The 21,332-nt window shown below is 32.2% G+C and overlaps 1 protein-coding gene across 2 annotated transcripts in view; it reads right to left on the bottom strand.

Annotated features, from left to right (window-relative positions):
• The window catches only part of LOC148231113 (very long chain fatty acid elongase 7-like), an 81,690-nt gene that overhangs the window by 24,130 nt on the left and 36,228 nt on the right, over positions 1 to 21,332 (bottom strand). The window lies entirely within an intron of this gene.

Genomic DNA, 21,332 nt, shown 5'->3' with positions numbered 1-21,332 from the left:
TTATTTTATATTTCTTTGTTTACACGCCGTTTAAAGAAAAAATGTGCGAAAAAAAAGTTTTTACATATTTGCAAAAATTTGGGAACCGCTGGCTATGAATTTCAATTATAATATTTAAATATCTAGATTGCTCCTTTTCAAAATTTAAAATTTAAGGTAAGCAATTTTAAAATTCAATAATTAATTTTAATTTCCTGCGCACCATATGTCGAAAAACACTGAAATATTTGGGCCGTATCATAAGATACATAAATTTAAATAAAAAAATGTAAAATTCGCGCCATTTTCAAAAAAAGGCTGGTATTTAGCGTAACTCAACTAGTAACATAAATATCAGATTGTCCCATTAGTCTTTGCGTTTTTTTCTTACCTTTGCAAAAATGTGTATTTCTTTATAAATTAACGATAATTACATTATTCTTTTGGTATATGTTAACAGCAGTCGTATCAATGCTATTTAATAACGGGATATTTTTTGTTTCAAAATTCACATTTCCGGAAATTTTGACATTGAATATCTACGTAAGGGCGGGTTGTTAGTGCGGATATTAGGGCTGCCATCATAGCAGGTCCGAGATTAACGGCACAAAATCTCAATGTGTCGCCTACATCAGTTCAGACATTTAAAGAGTGAGGAAAAGTGTTAATGTGCTGACTATGGGTATCTCATAAATTGCATGAGAAAAACTTCGCAAAATCTTTCAACCTTTTTTATTCATAAGCTACGAAGCTCGTCTAAAAAAATGAATTCCCCTGTATATCCTTGGTAATCATCGAACCAGCGTTTACCAAGGAGATGACATTGAGGTAGAGTTAAAAACTAATGCGATATATCAACGCTAGCGTATTCAAATTCATAGATTGCGAAAATAAATAAGTTATATTGTACATGTTGACATATTTAAGTTGATCCCGGAAGTATGCAGTTGCAATGGGTTTGGGTCTTCTATTTTTTTTTTACTATTAATAGTTTCAGCATGAAAATCTATTATTACGAACAGATACTAAATAAGATCTAGTGGCACAAAAAAACGTTTTTTTACATTTATAATAACTATCTTAGTGTTTGGAGTAACCTTCAACGGCAACGGCAGCCTCTAAGCGATCAAAGACTTCTTCTCCGACACATTATGGCAAGAAGGTCGTCAGACCAGAAAGATCGGCACAAAACCTCATTTTGCAAAGCGCATACGTGACGACAAAGACCTTGGTATGGATTAAGCAAACCATACTACAACCATTGACGAATAATTTCTCCTGACAATTTATCACCGCAAATAACATTAAATCATGATCACACATTATAAACGATGCGGAACAATACACATCAGATAAACGTGTGATAGGCGTTAATACAAAACGTTATTAACGGAAAAATGTGCAATTATAATACAGTCATAATACATCATTATGAATTGACGCAATCAACACGCTATGGTGTATGCGAATTTTTAGAAAAAAATTAACACGTCTATGGCTATATTTACAATACAATTACCGTACACAAAAAACATTGACCATGAAAACCTCAAAGCTTTTTTGGATACCTCGCATAACGATCTATCTTTATATCGCATGCTATGCACATTTCATTAAAATAATTTTCACTAAATATTACATTTTATATAGGTAAAGACATTGTTTCGTTGTTTGCTATGAAAATTGAGAAAATATGCATAAACAACGCTATTAATACATAGCAAGCGTATCTGGATATTGTGTGCGTTTAACCCAGATATGCCCACTGTCCCATGGGTAGGTCACTAAACTTGTGTCACTGTTTTTTATAATTATGACGTTTTTATTACTTTTACACGAGTCAAAACGTGAATGAACTCATAAAAAGGGTCTAATAATAAATCCTAAACAATAAAATCCGGAATATTGTTAAGTATAGTGTTGTTTGTCGTCTGTTGAAGTTATGCTGTTTTTTTCGCGTCGAAATTATTGATAATGAGTCGTCCAAAGTGAGTTTCTTTTTATTATATTTTTATAAAATAAATGTTTTCAGTTTATTATTAGTCTAAGCAAATAGTTTCTGAAAGTATTTTGTTTATTGATACATCGGTTATTGTAGTAAAGTGGTACCAAACATCGTTGTCCTACACATGGGACAATGGGAAGCGGCTTTTTTATTTTTTATTTTTTAGGAATATGAAATTACACAAAATCGTAGAATATTTGATAAATGCAAACCAGGATAAAAGTATAATTAATATACTGCCTCCGATAAATAGTTGTGAAGATATAACTGACGAAGATGATGGAAATTTAACTGATGAAGATGATGGAAATAAAGATGAAAACTCAATAAACAGTCTTTCTACCGGCCAACTATTGTCTGAAGGTGAACAAGTGATGAGAAACAATTTTAGTGATAGTGATAGTGATTTTAACGTTCCTTTTTCCATTATTTCTAAAGAGAAAACCAAATTAGCAAGAAAGAAGAAAAAAATAGTAGAATAGAAATTAGCTGATATTAGAACCTACATATGAGAAATGGCCAAATATGCACTTTGTAAATAATAATCTAAGTCCGATGGATATTTTTGTCTTATTTATTGATGATCTCATAATTAAATTATTTGTCAATGATTTTATACTAGGTATTCTCAAAAAGACCGTAAATTTATAAAGGTATCCTAGCCAAGTGACTTCAATCGATACAATGAATTTATGGGTGGAATAGATCGTGTTGATCAGAACGTAAGTTTATATAAAACATCTATAAGAGGAAAAAATGATATTTTCCCATTATTACACATATTCTTGATACTGCAGAACAAAACGCATGGCAAATTTATAAAACAACGGGCGAAAGATCAGATCATTTGAATTTCTGTAGGCGAATTGTGACCAACATATTAGAAGGATATGGACAAAATTCACAACATGTAAAAGGACGAGTATCTGCAAAAAAAAATATTGACATACGATACGATAGAATGGACCATCTTATTATAATTCATCAAAAACAAACCAAATGTGCACATTGCCACTGTAAATGTATGACAAGGTGTAGAAAATGTGATGTTGGATTGCACACCAAATGATTTATCGATTACCATAAAGCAAATTTTTAATTTTTTTTAATATTTTTATATGTTAAAATTTATTATTGATAATTTTGTGACAATGTACATATTAACAACTATTAAATGTGTTGTAATATATGAAATATCTTAATTTTTTTATTATTTTTTTAATACCCCATTGCCCACTGACCTACAGGTAGGATGGCACTTTTCCGGAAAACTAATGGCGATTAATTTTTTATTTTATTTTTTATATTGATTTTATATATATATAAAGCAAATTAATTGATCAAAATAAAATTTTAAGAGAACAAAATTTGCTGGGCATATCTGGGTTAATAACATTTATGTTCATAAATATTTGATCTCGTTCTCGGTAACATATTGACGTTGTAAACAAATAAACTGAACTTCTGCAATAAATCATGTTTATGATCAAATGTTCGTTTATTCCTTTCATGTAATTTAAATAACTATCTAAATACAAACAGCAGATCAAATAAATACTAAACGTCGATTTAGTTGTAGCACTTCTATTTTACTTAATCGACGAAGAATCATTTATTCTATTAAGTTGTTAGTTAATCTGAATTCAACTAAATTACCACAGCAAAATAATCCTCAAGGTTAGTAGTCGTGTTATGCTGCTGAGGAATTTGGATTTACCAATACTGTGCAATGATACACGGCCGATTTTAAAGTAGCAATTCGCAACATTTTCGTCATAAAAATAAACAAACCACAAGGACTTTCTTGAGAGATGAATGCTTCTCCATGGTCAATTTTATGTTGCATCCAAAGCACTAGAAATTTAACAGAAGCATCGTCTAAGCCTTAAGGTTAAGTGTTAAATAATATTACATTACAAAATATCGAGAAGTCTTAAAGTTAAAAATTGGAATGTGTTCATAATAAAATATAATTATCTTTGTATAAAATGGCAATAATTATTAGCAACTAAGATTTAAAAATCTATTTTTATAAATTGCTAATTTGCTAATGAAACACAAATTCTTAAAAAAAAGTAAGTGAAACAATTCTACGTTTAATATATAATACGTAATAAAAAAATAATGTGACCCATTTTTATAAAACAAAGCCTACAACGTATGAACTAGGGATTTTGTGTCGAGACAACCCGAGAATTTATTCTCGCGAATTTTTGCGAGAGTAAATGATTCGAATTGTGGGGGTTCTTCTTCATAAACTCGTGCAGTAAATCACCATAATCACGATAAATACAATAATGAACGTGACAATAGACCTCGTAATGTTCAGATGAAAAAAAGGAACATTTGGACATAAAGGAACAAGTAAATAACACGTCGTAAATATTTAACCTGTTGCATGAATCGACAAAATGTCTATCAAACAAATTTCACTCTCTACAGGCGTGTACATAATTCGTTGGTTGAATAAACGAGCGCAACGATTGGTTGAATGATCTCTGCATTGTTATGATTCGTCGGAGAGTACCCCAATCTACGATACATAAGGTCAGTATACATAAGGTACTGCAGAGCAAAGTGGACTACAAGGCAGACTACGAGACATCTGCAGAGGCTCACAAAAGACACCTAGACGTTCGATCACGACCACGTTCTGCTACCAGAGACATCAGAGAACCATCCCGAGGACATAATTTCTCCGCCAGCTCCTCCACCAGCGCTCAGAAAAAGTAATACTCTTCCATAACAGTTTGTTGCAACATATGTTATATTAAATAAATCGTTATCAGTTTCCAACGTCTATTTCTGTCCGCAAAGTCACGATAATTGAGTATGAAAAATAATAAAAAAATTCGAGTCCTCGGAATTCCCGGGAATGGGAAAAACCAGAAACTTCAGACTCTCTAGTAGGTACTCATACTTCGCAGAGCATATTTTTAAGGCAATTTGCGAAGAGAGTAAAGAGAGACACATGTGCAAAAAGCTATATATTTAAAAATATAAAAATGGGGGCAACTAATTAAAAATTTTGCGTGACCGTGCACGTACACCGTCGTCCTCCGCCTAGGTTAGAAAAACATGTTTTATACCGCTTAATTGCATCACTCATCAAAACACACTACATTAAAACATCGGATTATGGCAGGTTGATTCACACGTCAACCCGCCCACAATCGAACAACCATAAATTTCGGCCATTGTGATGTATCGCGGAGATTCACACGTTCTAAATCGAGCAAGGTCGCCGGTGAAATATCGCAGCATCGCCGAGACGACGGCACCCACCGAGAGCAAAACCGACAACTTTTACTATCGTTTACTACTCTGATCAATTTTGCATAAATACATAATATCACTCTGCATACCGACCGTCGATTTTTTCAAGAACGACTTTGCGAAATCCACGATAACCGGTGTGTTAGCATCGATTGATGTTTTTTTATCTCGTGTGGTTGACACGAAAGTAGGTTGGTTCGATTGGACGATCTTTGAATTCGTTACATAATAAGCAATTTGATTATATTATACGTGTGTATTATGTTATTGTTGCTTTCGAGCGAGCAACACTATCGATCAATTTTTTTTTAGTACAAAAGCAAACAAACGGCAAGTGGGTCGCAGAAAACGGCTACGAAACCAAGAGTGGGTGAGTCTGTCGTAGCGCTTGCCACCTCTGAACGAGGAAGAGACGGTTGTGCAAGTTCTAAAATTGCACATTGCTAACGTTTGTTTGTTAGTTAGTAGTTTTGCAATCAAAGAATTATTGAATAATGTGTCGCGTAACCTCGAAAAAAAATTGAATCGGTAATTCAGAAAGGGCATATTTTAACAGCACTGTAGAAAAATAACACTGTTAACGGGATTATGTAGCAAACAGGATAATATTAATGTATCATATGAATCTCAGATTAAAATATTTCGGTAGAAAATAGTGTACATAGTTACCATTTGCCTCAAATTTTCGAATTCAACCAGTTACGATGGGTCAAAACATCGAGAAAACGAGAAAGGGCGTTGAACTTATCTTTCTTCAATAGTATATAATTATGTCAGAATGCTTAATCACTTCCATTTATACTACCATTTATCTTTCGATTTGAAATATATCGATGGCTTAGTGCACAGATGTTGCACGTCCACTTTTTCGGTTTGGACTTAATGATGCAAAAATATTTTTAGAAGGCAAACAGGCGACAACAGCATATATATTGCATGAAGAGTACTGCCATATTTCAAATTGTTGTGATTTAAAAATATTTTGTTAAAAGCTATAGATTGATAATATAAATCCTAGTATTTTTAATAATATACAATAAATTCATTTTATTTTCAACAAACTAATCTATAATATATTAAATTGTAAAACCATATAATCATTGTTAAATATAACTGAATTAAACACTTTAAAATCGTCAGAAAACCAGGCGATATATAATAACATATACTGTGTGTATTTATGCTTTTAACTAACAAACCAATTTAATACTTCTTAAAAATCTAATAATATTATTGTTAAATGTACGAAACACGATGCCCGAAATAAAATCTTGTTTCTAATTCGTTCTTCTTTTATTATATAATATTATCTGATAAGCATTTTAAAGCAAATATTATTAAAGCGGCCAAAATTCACTAATAAAATAGCAATAAATAAAAATAAATAAGTTACAATAGCAAAGAAGTAAGATTTCGAGCGCAAAGCGTAAAACCGAGCACTTACATCTAGTTTGAACATATTGTGTCAGCTTAACCTTTGGAATTAATTTATTGTATACATTAAGGTTTGTCAGGTTAGATTTACCTTAACAAAAGCCATGCAGATTAAGTATAATGATTTAATTAAATTGATTTGCTTTTAAGACTAATGCTACGAATATAATGGAAACGCCGATAGTAAGTTAATCGATATATAATTTAACATAGTTTGTATCAAGGAAAAGTATTAAAAATAACATATAATGAAATATTATCATCACTTGCTGATCAAGAGATAAGATACCATTTTTATCAAATTTTCAGTTATATAATAATGCATAAATACAATATTGTCGATCTTTTACTGATAGGTTTTTTGACACAAGATCGAGATCGAACGGACATGGGACATTTTATTTTATTATTATTATTTGATATCGTTAACTATGTATCATATATTATAAGAGAGAAAAGCTAATAAAACATATTCAAGTAAAATATTATATTTTACATTACTGTACATACTATATACACAGTAAAATTAATATTCCAATATAATATTAGTATCACAGATTAATTGTTTAAATATCAAAATGTTGAGAATCAGAACTTGACTGGACTGTGATTGGTCAGTCGGCTTGAGGGGCAGTACCGGCATGTGTAAGTACAGAGTGATATTGTATTTTACATGTTTTATTTATTATAATCCTTGCCTTGCTTCACGTGTATTTTTAAATTTTATTTATTTCTAAAATTAATACTGTTTGATTTATTTGTTCTAATTCAGCTATTAATTAAAAAGTACATAAAGCATAGATATGAAGTATCTCATTAAGAACGGATTAAAAAAACTTCCTTTGCAATATTTATACTTAATTACGTAATATACTTTATTGGCCCCACCTATTCATAGTAAAATTTTATGAGATACGTGTGACTTTGAAGGATATCTTGTTTCATAAACAACTGGAAAATCTCCATGAACTACATATATTCATAAATGTAATTAAATTATCTTTAATATTATCAAACAAGATTTAAATATTGTGTTTTTATAGATTTAAATACTGACATACATACATACATCAACTTCTACTGCTATTTTATTTTTTATTATTTTAAATATCTACATACAGGAATTAAATATTTACTAATAATTACATGGACCACTATTTTTAACGGAAATACTATTCATACACTTTATATGAGCAAAGGAATTGGACGGTACAATAAACACGACGTTTCGCAACTGTCAAAAATGAGTTAGTTCCAAAACACTACCGAAGCGCTACCATATTATTGGCTTAATGCATACATTCGGCGGATAAATTGAATAATTCACGAATGAAGCAACGGGCTTGCACTTTTTATAAATTGGCCAAATTTTTGCCCATTTCACAGATTCGTTGTAACGTATACATATGTTACAGTGATTGTTTATTATCTAAGAAGTTATGTTTAAAATGTACAAAATTTTTTCACTGCTAAGTATCAGTAAAACTATTTGTTAAGCGTATTTTTACATAATAGAGATTCACTGAATTGTGACTTCAGATCGTTCGATAAAATAATACAATATTTAAAATAAAATAAACTTAAAATAATATAAAATAAAATAACCTAATTCAAAAATTGTATTTGGTTTTGGAATATAAATGAGGTAAAGTTGGATTTGCTTAATTCGTTTAGGTCAGGTAAATAGACGTTTAGCAATTGTCAAATTGAATTTCATAGACAGTATAGAGTTGCAAATAATTTCACTAGCGCATATCAGTTAAATTATATTTTTGCTAGTAGAAATATATATATCTACTGAGTCCGTTAATAATTGAAAAAGCAAAATATATTCCTTTTTTTACCTCTTTATTTTTATTTTTACCTCTCGTCGATTTTTTATCAGTTTATGGCATCTGGAATTTGTTTTAAATATAATAAAAATGCAGTTTGATTCAAACCATTGCTCACAAGTTTCAGTTGTTGTTATTTACAAAATTAGCAATCAGGAAGATGTAGCGAAACGTGTATGTGGCCATGTTCCAGATTAATTCCGGTTGGATATTTCAAAACATTTGTCTAATAGTTAATGAATAAGTTAAATATATTTTTATATGAAAACGTTTCGTTATTTAGCATAACTTAATAACATCTTATGAACAGGTTTTCCAAACATTACTGATAGTTCTAAGTAAATTCTGATTTAATTGCACCGGTCTGACCTAATAACCAAATAATGCAGTTCGAAAAGTTCACGAATTGCATTTGAATATTGCTAATTATTTTAAATTACACCATTACTGTGTGAGAATGATTTTTTTTGCATTCAAGCACACTTGAAGAGCGTTATTGAGTAATTTATCTCAATCATCGACCTTTCGCCAGTTTTCTCTATTGTCAAGGACGATTGCTCAAGATACGTAAAAAAACATAAAATGCCGATCTATTGACCAATAATTATGAAAGATTATTGTCATGAATCAATTATTATTGAATCATATTTATTTCAATGGGTAACTTGTAAACAAAATAGACTACAATAAAATTATATTCATCATGCAATTAGCGTGTAGAAAAAAACGAACAATGAATCATTTAATTTGTGAGAATTATTGTAAATGGCATTTAAAACTTACTGACACAAATACTCTTTGAGTGAATCACTATTTTTCAATATCAAGCCTGTAAGATGTTATTACGCATTTTAATATCGAAGTGATTCAATTCAAAATTGCACAAACGAAAAATTATGACATCTCGAATACATTATGTTTAATAATATAAAAAAATATACGTGCACAATCGATTCTGTTATAAATTCCAGATTTTGCAAAGCGTTCAAAATATTACTTGTGAAAACCAGGAAAAGCTCGATTAAGCTACTGGAAAACCTTTTCGCTCCTACGAAAAATACTAATAGCGCAAGATTGCGCTTAGGCATTGCGCAATCGGACACCGCAATTTCGTCGTTGTGAAACGATTTGTTTTACAAAACTTCAGGCGTAAATTGCCAATTATCACCGATGTTCCGTATTTGAGATATTGATATCATATTCAATGTTTTCTTTTGAACCCTCACGTTTTTTTAAAGTCAGACGGTTTCATATGTAAAGTTAAAAGCTTACAGAACAAACAGCGCACGATATCGCACTATATACCGTCTTTTTCCGAAAATAAGACATCCTCCGAAAATAAGCCCTAGCGTGATTTTCAGGAGTTTTTGGAATATAAGCCCTCCCCCGAAAATAAGCCCTAGTTAAAATAATGTGAAAAAAAAAATTCGTTAAAAAATGCTGTTGATTTATTAAGTATGTTTAGCTGCCCTAATACCTACTCGTATTTCAGAGAAATGTTTGAAACAAAATATTCCGAGAAATTAATTGTTTACCTCTACAGTTCATTTCAAGCAATGCACCAGCCCGTGTCAAAATTAATTCTATGAATTTATCTTAAAAATACAACTAAGGCAGCAGTATGCATTGTGCGACAGTGCAGGTATAACACTTGTTCATTTCAGTCTTGTAAGTCTGATTATTTCCTCATACGTAATTTTATTTTTTATAAAGTGAATAATTTTTATCCTCAGTTAAAATGAGTACAAAACGAAAGAGCTATTCCGTCGAGTACAAAAAGGGAATCGTGGAAGACTCCAGGGGTGTAAATCTTGTAACCTTCTGTAAAGAGAAGATGCTGGATCTCCGTATGGTTCGCAAATGGCGTGCAGACTACGATAACCTGTGTCAACTGGTGGGCCAAGGAAATGAGAAAAAACGCAGAGTTGGATCAGGTCGGCAGCCGTTATTTTCTGAGTTGGAAGAATGCATCTGGGAATGGATTGCCGACAGGAGAGCAATGGCTTTGGTTGTGCGCAGGGCTGATATTCAAAAGTTTGCTCTTGAAACAGCAATTGAATTTGATATATCCACAGAAGAATTTAAAGCATCGTCACACTGGATGGACAACTTCCTTCAACGACATGAACTGTCTCTAAGGAGATCAACAACAATGTTTAAGCTGGAAGACAATGAAGTTGTTAAACGTGCACTTGCGTTTAAGCTTTTTGTTGATGGCATCGATTTTTCGAAATACCAACTCTCCAACATGCTTGCTATGGATGAGACCGCGGTATTCCTAGGCCAAGGAGTTCAAACGACGGTTCACCACAAGGCTTCCTCGTCAATTTACGTTCCTTCTACCGGTTACGATAGTGCACGTGTTACCTGTATTTTGGCGATTCGTCTAGATGGCAAGAAAGTATCGCCATTTTTAATCACTAAAGGTAAAAAAGACCAGATTAAACGCATTTCAGGAATTTATGTCATTGAAAGTGAAAAAGCCTGGTGCACCCAAGCAGTTATAAGAAAGTGGGTTGATTTTATGCTGCCACCACTGTTGAGGGGTCAAAATAGAGGTTTACTAGTTTGGGATTCAGCCAGTACACACCGCGCTAAAGACATGAAAAACTTTCTTGCTGAGAGGAAGATCGATCAAATAATGATTCCGGCAGGAATGACTGCTTACCTCCAGACACTTGACATTGCAATAAACAAGCCATTCAAGGATCATTTGCGGATGGAAATCAATGAATATATTGAAAACAGAATGGTGAGAAATCATCGAGGTAATTTTGTAAAACCAGGCTTACAAGAAGTTGTGAATTGGGTAAAAAATTCATGGGACAAAATTGTTTGTGTTTCCAATGCACTACGAACAGGCTACTTAGACAAGAAGTATTCATTTAACGATAGCTATATTGCAAGACATGAGAGATTCGGACCAATGATTCAACAGGAAATGAATTTGGAAGAAAATCAGAACAGACTTCAGAATTTGATCATTTATGACGATGTTCCAGAAGAAGATGACATGACTGTAATTGAATAAATTTAAATTTCTGTATTCTGTGTAAAATAAATAAATATTAAATAAAAATATATAAATATACTTTTATTTTTGCCCTCCCCCGAAAATAAGCCCTAGCGCGTATTTTGGACCAAAAAAGAAAGTAAGACAGTGTCTTATTTTCGGAAAAAGACGGTAGACATACGATATTGGTTTTGAGATAAACACTGTGTACCTATATAGAAAATCAACAAGATTGTGGTTGACTGATAGTATTACCGTTAGTTAATAATCGATTAAGTGAGATTGCACCATGTTGAGTGCAACGAGAAATAACCGGGTGTGAATAAATGCATATCAACCGGTCGCGTTACTTTCACGATCAGGCAGTAAAGTCGCGAAACGGAAACGGACACACATATCACGTGATATTGTTTATGGCAGGGATAAACAACGATTTCGTTGTAAATTAATTACGGTTGATGTTATTCGACGCAAAGGACATCTGTGCAATAAAAAATTTTAAGTATGGATGATAATCATTATGCCAATAAAATAATATATTACTCTTGTTGATCATCAGACCTCAGTCTAAAGTCTGCTTATGTAATACATTATTTTAAGACCATCTATAAAGAATATCCTAAGACAGGCATGGCGAACCTTTTTGGGTTCGCGTGCCAAAAATCCTCAAATATTATTCCTCGATTGTGTGGCGTGCCCGAGTAAAAAAATTACCAAGATAGAAAAAATAAATAATTATTTTTTTTTTTTTTTTTTAAAACAATTATCGTTTATCTTTAATAATTAATAAAATGAAATAAATTAATAATTCACGGATTATTTAATCAAGATTTTAATTTTTTAAATTTAAAAATTAAAATATATTTTTGAACTTGGAAATCGTTTGCGTGCAATCCAAATTCTCAAACGTGCCATCTCGGGCACGCGTGCCCTAGGTTCGCCATGCCTGTCCTAAGGGAATACAATATAAATATATATATTTTTCCGTACAGGCGGCCCTCGAATTTCGAACAATCGACTTTCGCACAATTCGCTATTTCGCACATTTAAAAAAAAAACATTTTTTTTTTAATTTAATTTTTTATTTTAAAAACGTTCTGATAGCGGTGAATCTTTTGCTTCAATCGGACGTTCGTATGATACAAACAGGTCTACGATATGTTAAATTTTGCAAAATAAAAATATAATTAAAGAATATGTTCAAAATTGTAGAAAATAAAGATATATTTCCACAATCTTTAATGATATGTTTCCAAAAAAACAGCAAATAAAAAACATGGATGAAATGGAAAATCTTTGTCATCGTAGATCGATGACCAACATCAAAAAGATGTCCCTCTGAGTATTTCAATTATTCAAGCAAAAGCTCTTAGTTTGCATAAAGATTGAAAGGATAGATTAAAAAAATATTTTAACACGGTTTTTCAAGCAAGCAACGGTTGGTTTTACAATTTTAAAATGATTATTTTCATAATATTAAATTTACTGGAGAATCGGCTGATGCGGATAAAGATGCTGCAAAAGAATGTATTTCCTAATTATCCAAAATTTTTGAAGATGTAGAATATTACTCTAGCCAAATATTTAATGTAGATGAGACAGGTTTATTTTGGAAAACTCTTTAACAATGAAAAATATGAATAAAGCCTTCACGCATACAACTTGACAAATTTTTAAATATTGTGGAAGATTGTGATTCCAATGGAGAACGCATATCTCAAGTGCGTGGGGCGATCAATAAAAACATAGCATGTTATAAAATACTATATGAAGAAAAAAAAAGAATATAGTGGAAAACAGTTAACTCTTGATAAATTTTCAAATGAAACACCCGCAAACCCCACTTAAACGTGTCTCTTAAACATCTTATATTTACTTGATAAATAAATATTTTAAAATACACACAATTTCAATTTTTTTTACTTCCCTCGACTTTCGTACATTCAACATTCGCACACATTTTCAGGAACCAATTATGTGCAAAAGTCGAGGGCCACCTGTACACATTTATATAAAAAATATGCATATATAATTAATTTTTTTAATAAAACTTTATTAACACAATCTTATATATTTCAATAAATTAGTTTTAACTATTTTTTTAAACTTAAAACTATTTATGAAATTGTATGTACATATTAGTATAATATTTTATCATATTCACTAATAGTTAACACATATCATTATTTATAATAATTTAATTTAATTATAAGGTTGAAAATCACTTGTCAAGGCAATTTTATGCCGATATTTTACGGTATTATGAGATAAACTTTGTCACAAATTTGGTCAAAGATCGCGAGGACATCTTACGATTTGGTCGCGACGACTGCGCTCTAAATTTTATATGTGTAACTGTATTTCTGTTACTATAAATAAATATTAGCAAAACATAAACTACGTGAGTGAAAGGTGATTTATTTATGACAAAACAAGGATTAGACTAGTAATCCAGAGGCCATGGGTTCGAGTTACGGCAGCAGACTAGAATTTTTATTTATAAAAATGCGCCATTTTTAAAAAAATTGCACCAAAGTGACATCTATTTATTATAAATTATATTACACATAATTAATTATATAGATGTCACCGATTCTCATAGAGATAAGTCTGGTGGTTAATACTTGTAGGTATTAATTTTGTCCGATTGACTGCAGATTCACTACATTAACTATTATTACAGCTTACACAAATAATTTAATTATTCATCACGATATTCATCCGCAAAATCAAGTAAATCTATGAAAATCTAATCTGTGAGATTCGATCGGAAAAATATTCATGTAATAATCTATTAATCTCGCAAATAGGTTACAAATTAAAAAAATAGTCTTAGTCACATACATACATATACCACTAGTCTATCGTACACCAACTTTGAGATCAATAACAACGAAATGTAATACAAAAGATGGTGATCATTTTAATAAATGATCAAATAGATTAGCAAAATACTTCATATGTTTTACAATAAGCTTCGAGCCATTAAAAATATTGAATCGAATATATCGATACATGCCTTTGAATTTTAAAATATTTAAATACGATATGGAGAGTCACTGATACAATAAGTCAAATAGAAATCTGAGAGCAATACCTGTCGCTTATCTAATGCAGCTGCAATGTTGTTTTGAATGATCTAATTATTTTAAAATGCAATTTATCGTTTATTGATATATTTTATATAAAGATCTTATGATCTCAAACCAACAATATATAAAAAAACACACTGACGCTAAGACCGTTGCAATCAAAATAATACTTACGATGTCAAAACCACAAAACATTATAATAACTTTGGTTAACGTTTTGTTGTTACAAACAATAACCATAGTACCAAGTAGCGTTACATACATAAATTTCTGTATTATTATTTCGTTACAGATTTTTTGCCATTGCATTTTAACAAACGATATCTTTAAAATAAAACCCTATTGTGAAAAAATCACAATATAGTTGTAATAGGTGTGTAATTGTATTATACATGAAAATCAAACGAAGCAACGAAGTGAAACAGTAGTGAGAGCCGTTGCTTATAAATTGAAGGCTGTAGGTTTAAATCTCATACGAGTCTATATTTTATCATTATTTTTTGGAGTATGTATGTACCATTTCAATGGGAGTAATTTGAGTTACGAGCTCCTAAACGGAACGAATTAAACTCATAAGTCAAGGTCAACAATAGCTCTAGAAAGCTAGAACAGCAAAAGTATGTGGTTTTACAAGAACCCAAGATTTTTTCACAATAGCATCAATTACCACAACATAAAAAGATAATGAAATGTATGAAAAAAAGTACAGTAGACCCTCCAATAACACGGTAAATTGCTAACGTGCAATTTGGGTGCGTGTAGTTGGGGGACTAGAAAATACTTATACAATTTTTTAGCATTACTTAAGTGTGGTGAGATATCCTCCTTTTGGCTTGCTCACACATACAAATACGGGCACCCAAATAGCACGTCCCCAATTTACCGTGCTATTCTACTACTACTGTATGAATTATATTTGATAATATACTATGTTCTGAGAATATTTATTTTTTATTTTTGTTTGCATAGTAGATATACAAAATAAATTGCGAAAACAAATTTATTGACAAGAAAAATACAAATGGATTATTATTTTATACATAGCCAAAATTTCAAGGAAATATATACAAAATATTATAATATAAAATACCACGAACAATTAAACGACATTAAAATTAGGAATTATAAAGGTATATATTGTAGTTTATTTATTTAAAAAAAATATATTTTAATCCATCGAAATTCGAATTTTCGTACAAAAATAATTTGCAAAGGTAAAAACACGTTCGCTTGCGGTTTTCGTGGTTTAATTGTTAGCAAGGAATTGTATAATTTTTCGATATTTGACCGAACTATTGCGCAAATAAAAATTGCGCGCAAGAATATTTCATTGTGTAGCAACCACACACAAATGCCTACGTTTAAAGGGTCTTTTTTAAAGTTAATTTACTGTGACCAAAAGGATCATTCATCAACAAGGAAACAAGACAATAGCGTAAAGGATTTAGACCACACACAGCCCTCGTTACGACCAGAAAAAAATCCCATAAATATCACTGAGTTTTGTTCTTATTCTTATATTTATTTGTTGCGAAACGGTCATGGATATAATAAATCAGCTGATCCACAAAGCTTCCCGATGCAATGCAATACGACCTTGCACAATGCCCATCATGCGAACGTCGCTTTCTAAAGGCGTATACTTATTTCGCCGTTCTAAGAAACGATTGCAGCGATTGGCTGATTAATTTTCTTCTTCAATCTAATTGATGGAAGCGGCTGAATACAATACGTATCTAAGGTCTTTTAGAAGAGTATCACCAACTTATTGTAGTGTAATACGCATGCGCAAGATAAGCGGCGTATCGGCGAAAACGTCGTATATCACACAAATTTGGCAATGTGGGGCGGGGCGGCACGCGTGTGTGTACATAGAAAGTGTGGTCACTGTGAATTTGTACGAATCTTTGTAAATTAAAAAATAAACACACACGCACAACTAGCACCGGTGAAGAGGTCCCTTGTTAATATGTATCGACGTCGGCGGTGAGGTGTCTACGTGAGCGCAAACAAGCGCAGGCACGCGAAAGAAAATGCGACTAATTGCGTGACGAAATTATTAAATATTGCCGGGCGAGCGAACGCAGCGAGCAAAGTAAACCCGACGAAATTTCGACCCACTTGTTGAGTGTTCTGTTCCGAGTTCGGAAGCACTTGCGAAGCGGCGTGTTGTATAACGAGCGCGATGGACGGTGAAAATCCGCTCTCGAAAGCTCGCGTCTACGTACACACATTCATATAATAAACACCCAGGTCCGCGTGGAGCTCGTGAAGTTAATGGCTATTGAAATTATTTTATATTAATGGTTCTCAACTTGGCTAAATTTATTTTAAAATATTTTTCTACATATTTATAGACGTTCTCAATTAAAAAAAATAATATTGTAGGCGTGTCTTGCTACAGCTTTGACTACATTACTTTACGAACGAGTGATTTAATAATAAATATAGTACGGATTAAGGATTATTATATACATTTAAATTAATTACTTTGACTACATAACTCAATGACTTAAATAAGGAATTATTCAACTGGAAGGAAGGCTCTGTAAATAGGCCATCCTAGTTTAGGATCAAAGCGCAGATCATGGTAGAGTATAAAAAATCAAAGTGATTTAAGAAGAAAACACAAGTATTATATTATATATTCAATAGACGTACGATCAATTTCAATAAACCAATATCTGAAGTAGACATCGCTAAAGAGTAGGATCAACATCACGCGAAGCAGATTTATTAGCAATATGACCCCAAAAAAAGCCTTTCTCGGACACCATACAAAAAAATCGACCTTGGCAGAGTTCATAGAGCGCTTGGAAACCATCGATTTCGTAGGTCGCCGACACAGACAAGGCACCCAACACGGATATAAACTTCGTCCGCCATGTTCACCATTCCGTCCAGTGAAAAACGACTGACCCTGAATTTTCGCCACAGAAGCGGGTGATTGGTGAAACACGAGAACATAAAATTATATTACAACAGCTATTTACTCATGGAAAGCATTATCTAATTTTATACTTCTATATTTAAAATGCGCTACAGAGATTATGACACGTGAGAATAATTATTTAAAAATGTCAGTACCTTGCACGTGACATGTCAACTACATAGATTCACCGGCAAACACTGACCCAGCACTTGCGAGTTTTTAATATGTAGAATGCTTGCATCTTCTTTTCGAATTATAACAGCGCAACGTCACAGTGGTATCCGAAGCAATAGGAGCACCACATACGGACATGGATCGCAACTCTCAACGGTTATAGCGCATACATTGAAATTTTAAAGAGATTTAAAATATATAATCTAATCTCAGCCCGGGGGTCGTAGTTTGCCGACCCCTGCTTTAGAATATTAAAATATGTATTATTTCACTCTTTAAATCGCTCTTTGCAGATCTGAGAATATATTATATTGTGGGGGGTTTCAACATTGGAATTTCAAAAGAGAAAACGGCATTGCAGAACATCAGAAATCGCACAAAAATAACGCACTTTCGAAAACCTGTAATCATTTAATTACCACAAAAATTATATAAATAATATTCTCTTTAAGCGGTATCGCCGTACATGTACGGTGGTCGATCTTTCACTGTTTTATGCACCCCAGATAGTTATATATTTGCATATATAACTGAAGAAATAACAAATAAAAACCATTTATATGTAAAAAAAAATTGATTTAATGCTTTCATTTTTATAGAAAAAAAATACTAATAAATTAAATAGTATGAAATAAATAGTGTTTTTTTAGAGGTTTGTTTTTCGAATTGGTAACATTTTTTCCAGCGACAGCTGATTTGTGCTCAGTTTGGTTTGCCATTTCACCATGAATAGACTTACGCCAAAACAATGCAACATGCCACACAGTCCGCGCCACAATCAATTTATTGAAGGAAACATTCCATGAGCGCATTAATTCATGTAATGGACCTTTGAATTGGCCTCCAAGATCGTGTGATTTAACACATTTGGATTATTTTCTGTGGGATAAGTGAAGTCGCTAGTCTACGCCGATAAACCAGAGACGATGGACGACTTGGAAGTTAACATTCGCCGCGTTATTTCGAGTTTCGGGTTGCGCAAAATATACAATATTGAAAAAAAGGCTATTTTATTATAAAATTAAATAAAAAACATACATTTATAAATTATCCAAGACGACTTGGAAGTCAACATTCGCCGCGTTATTGCCGATATACGGCCCCAGCTGTTCGAAAATTGGACTTTTTTTCGATTCTTATGTGTTCTATACATCTAAAAAAATATTTAAATGAACATAAAACATATTTTATATTAATTTTATAAAAAATATTTAGAGCATCTAAATTGATATATAAAAAAATCCAAAAAAACGAATATAAGAAAATTATGTAAAAAAAATAATTATCAAAATTTAATATTAGAAAAGTGTTTAAATAAATTATTAAAACATAATAATACAAACAAGTAGTAAAATTAATCAAAGCAATATAACGTTGAGATTCACAGATTTTTTTCTATAATTTACTATAAATGCAATAAAAATATATAATAATTAAATAGTAACAGAAATAATTAGTGAAAACACGTAAAATTAACTCACTCACATGTGTATACTAACAAATTAACAAATATGTATAAATTAGCTCAATTCTCAAAGGACTAAGCTTCGAAACGTCTGAAAATACTATAGGCCTTGAACCGAGTAATATATTTATTTTAATTCTTTGTAATTATTGTACGGTCGCCAAATATGGGGAGCACCTTGAAAGTCTAGGCTTTCACCAAATAATGGACTGGAAGTAGAGCTAATCACTAACGCGATTGGCCAGCAATTTGCTTTCTCTCCCATTCGTCGAAGCTTCCTTGTAATAAAGGGTAAGATAGGACGTCGGGCTTGTCTGGAATAGTTGTACTAATATTTAATTTTGGTGACTTTTTATTAACTATTAAGTCATATCAATCAAATATTTGAAAATGATTAGTCAATGTTCGCTGTCTCAACAGGTTCTAGAGAAAGGTCTTGGATCTTAGGTCCTTGTATTGATCGATCACATGAAATAATGATTTGGGATATGCCAAGTGTACACGAAAGTCAACAGGCCATGAGCTAGAATGGAAGATGAACGATTGCCTAAGACATTTTTTGAAGTGGAAACAGATCTAACAGACCACTTGGAAAAGCGCGACTACGCTCGGACGGTCAAAACAATGGTGAAAACTCATCCTAACGGAGGCTTAAGCGCAAAGAATTGTATACACCCATTAAATCGTGATATCTTGCTGGTCAATGAACCATTAGTCATCAGCTCCGTTACAAATGAGTTTATTGCCGTCTGAGTTATGAGTTCCCGAGTCACTGTCGCAGTTATCTTCTCTGCCTACGCCCTTCCGGCCCCTTCTACCGAGATTTCCACAGCTTGTGAAAGTGATGACAGCCACGCGCCTAAGAATTTTGAAGGGCACACGGCGAGTGTCGAAACCGAAAGGGTATGCGGGGAAAATCCGCCCGCCCGGAGTGCCGTAATCCGACCATCGTACGATGCCGTCCATTACGTCACATTATATAACGCGTTACTGTGTAGAAAACTAAATAATATCGAAGAAAACCAAACGGAGACTCGCTTTCATCCTCTCGTGAGATGTGCGTGTGGCCCGAGAGCTGTTCGAGGTCGTCCGGTATAATTTTTTACGCCATATTCACTCTCGCTGAGATCGGAAGAGCGCAATAGAGATGTCAGCCAGCGTGTAGGTTGAAAACGCGGACGAGAGGTCAAAAAGGTACCTTCTACCATGTGGTTATCGACAGTAGAAACCGGTAAAGTTTTTATACGATCCACGTGCGAATAATGAAAACATGAATAAAACATTGGGATTCGAATGAAAAAACGCTGAAACCGAATAAATGTCAAGATTTCAACGGATTGTATACTAAGAGATGAACCCAGTAAAACCCATTGTATCACTAAGAAAAGACAATTTGAATAATGCATAACTTAAACTGGCAAGGTTAGGTTTTTTGTTAGTTTTAAAACTACAACACTACATACGTGTTAGTCCCTCTTTAAAGCATTTTCAAAACATTTAACCACAATATAGCGAGTATTAAATATTGTGCGTTGATCCATTATAATTTATTAGATCTATAACAGTTCAATGTTTGTTATAGACATTTTTTAAAACAACACACAGCACATTATCTACAAAGCATATATTTACTAACAATAGCTTTAAAATTTTAATCCTATAAAATCGTTCAACTATAAATTTGGTGTGCTAGCACAGAGTATTATTATATAGGTATAGATATTATTAAGGTTTGTTAAAACTCTTAGTTCCTTTACTCGTGTTTAAATTATCATGCAATTATAATATAAAGAAGAAAAAAAAATAGTACACGAGTAAAAATATCCATCCAGTGTATCACGAAAGATTTTCTAATTTGATTACTATGTCACGGCGTAAAAATGGTTATGAAACATTGCTGAATTGTTACGATACAAGTATTTTGACGCGCATTGAGAAATTTCACGTTTTTCTTTCAGAATTGTTCTATGACGGAAATATATTTATTTTATGCTAATTTACATATATAAGTTTATAGATTACAAGATTTTTTATCGTGAGGAAAATTATGATTCTCACTATTCAGACGTTATATTAGCACACTTAAAATACACTGCATGCATAAAATGAATTTAAATCTTACAACATCCA

The sequence above is a fragment of the Plectrocnemia conspersa genome, unplaced genomic scaffold (genome assembly GCF_051122295.1).
Source record: "Plectrocnemia conspersa isolate PC_06_02 unplaced genomic scaffold, ASM5112229v1 ptg000010l, whole genome shotgun sequence".
In the NCBI taxonomy this organism is placed as follows: Eukaryota; Metazoa; Arthropoda; class Insecta; order Trichoptera; family Polycentropodidae; genus Plectrocnemia; species Plectrocnemia conspersa.
This window is presented reverse-complemented; position numbering and strand designations above follow the sequence as displayed.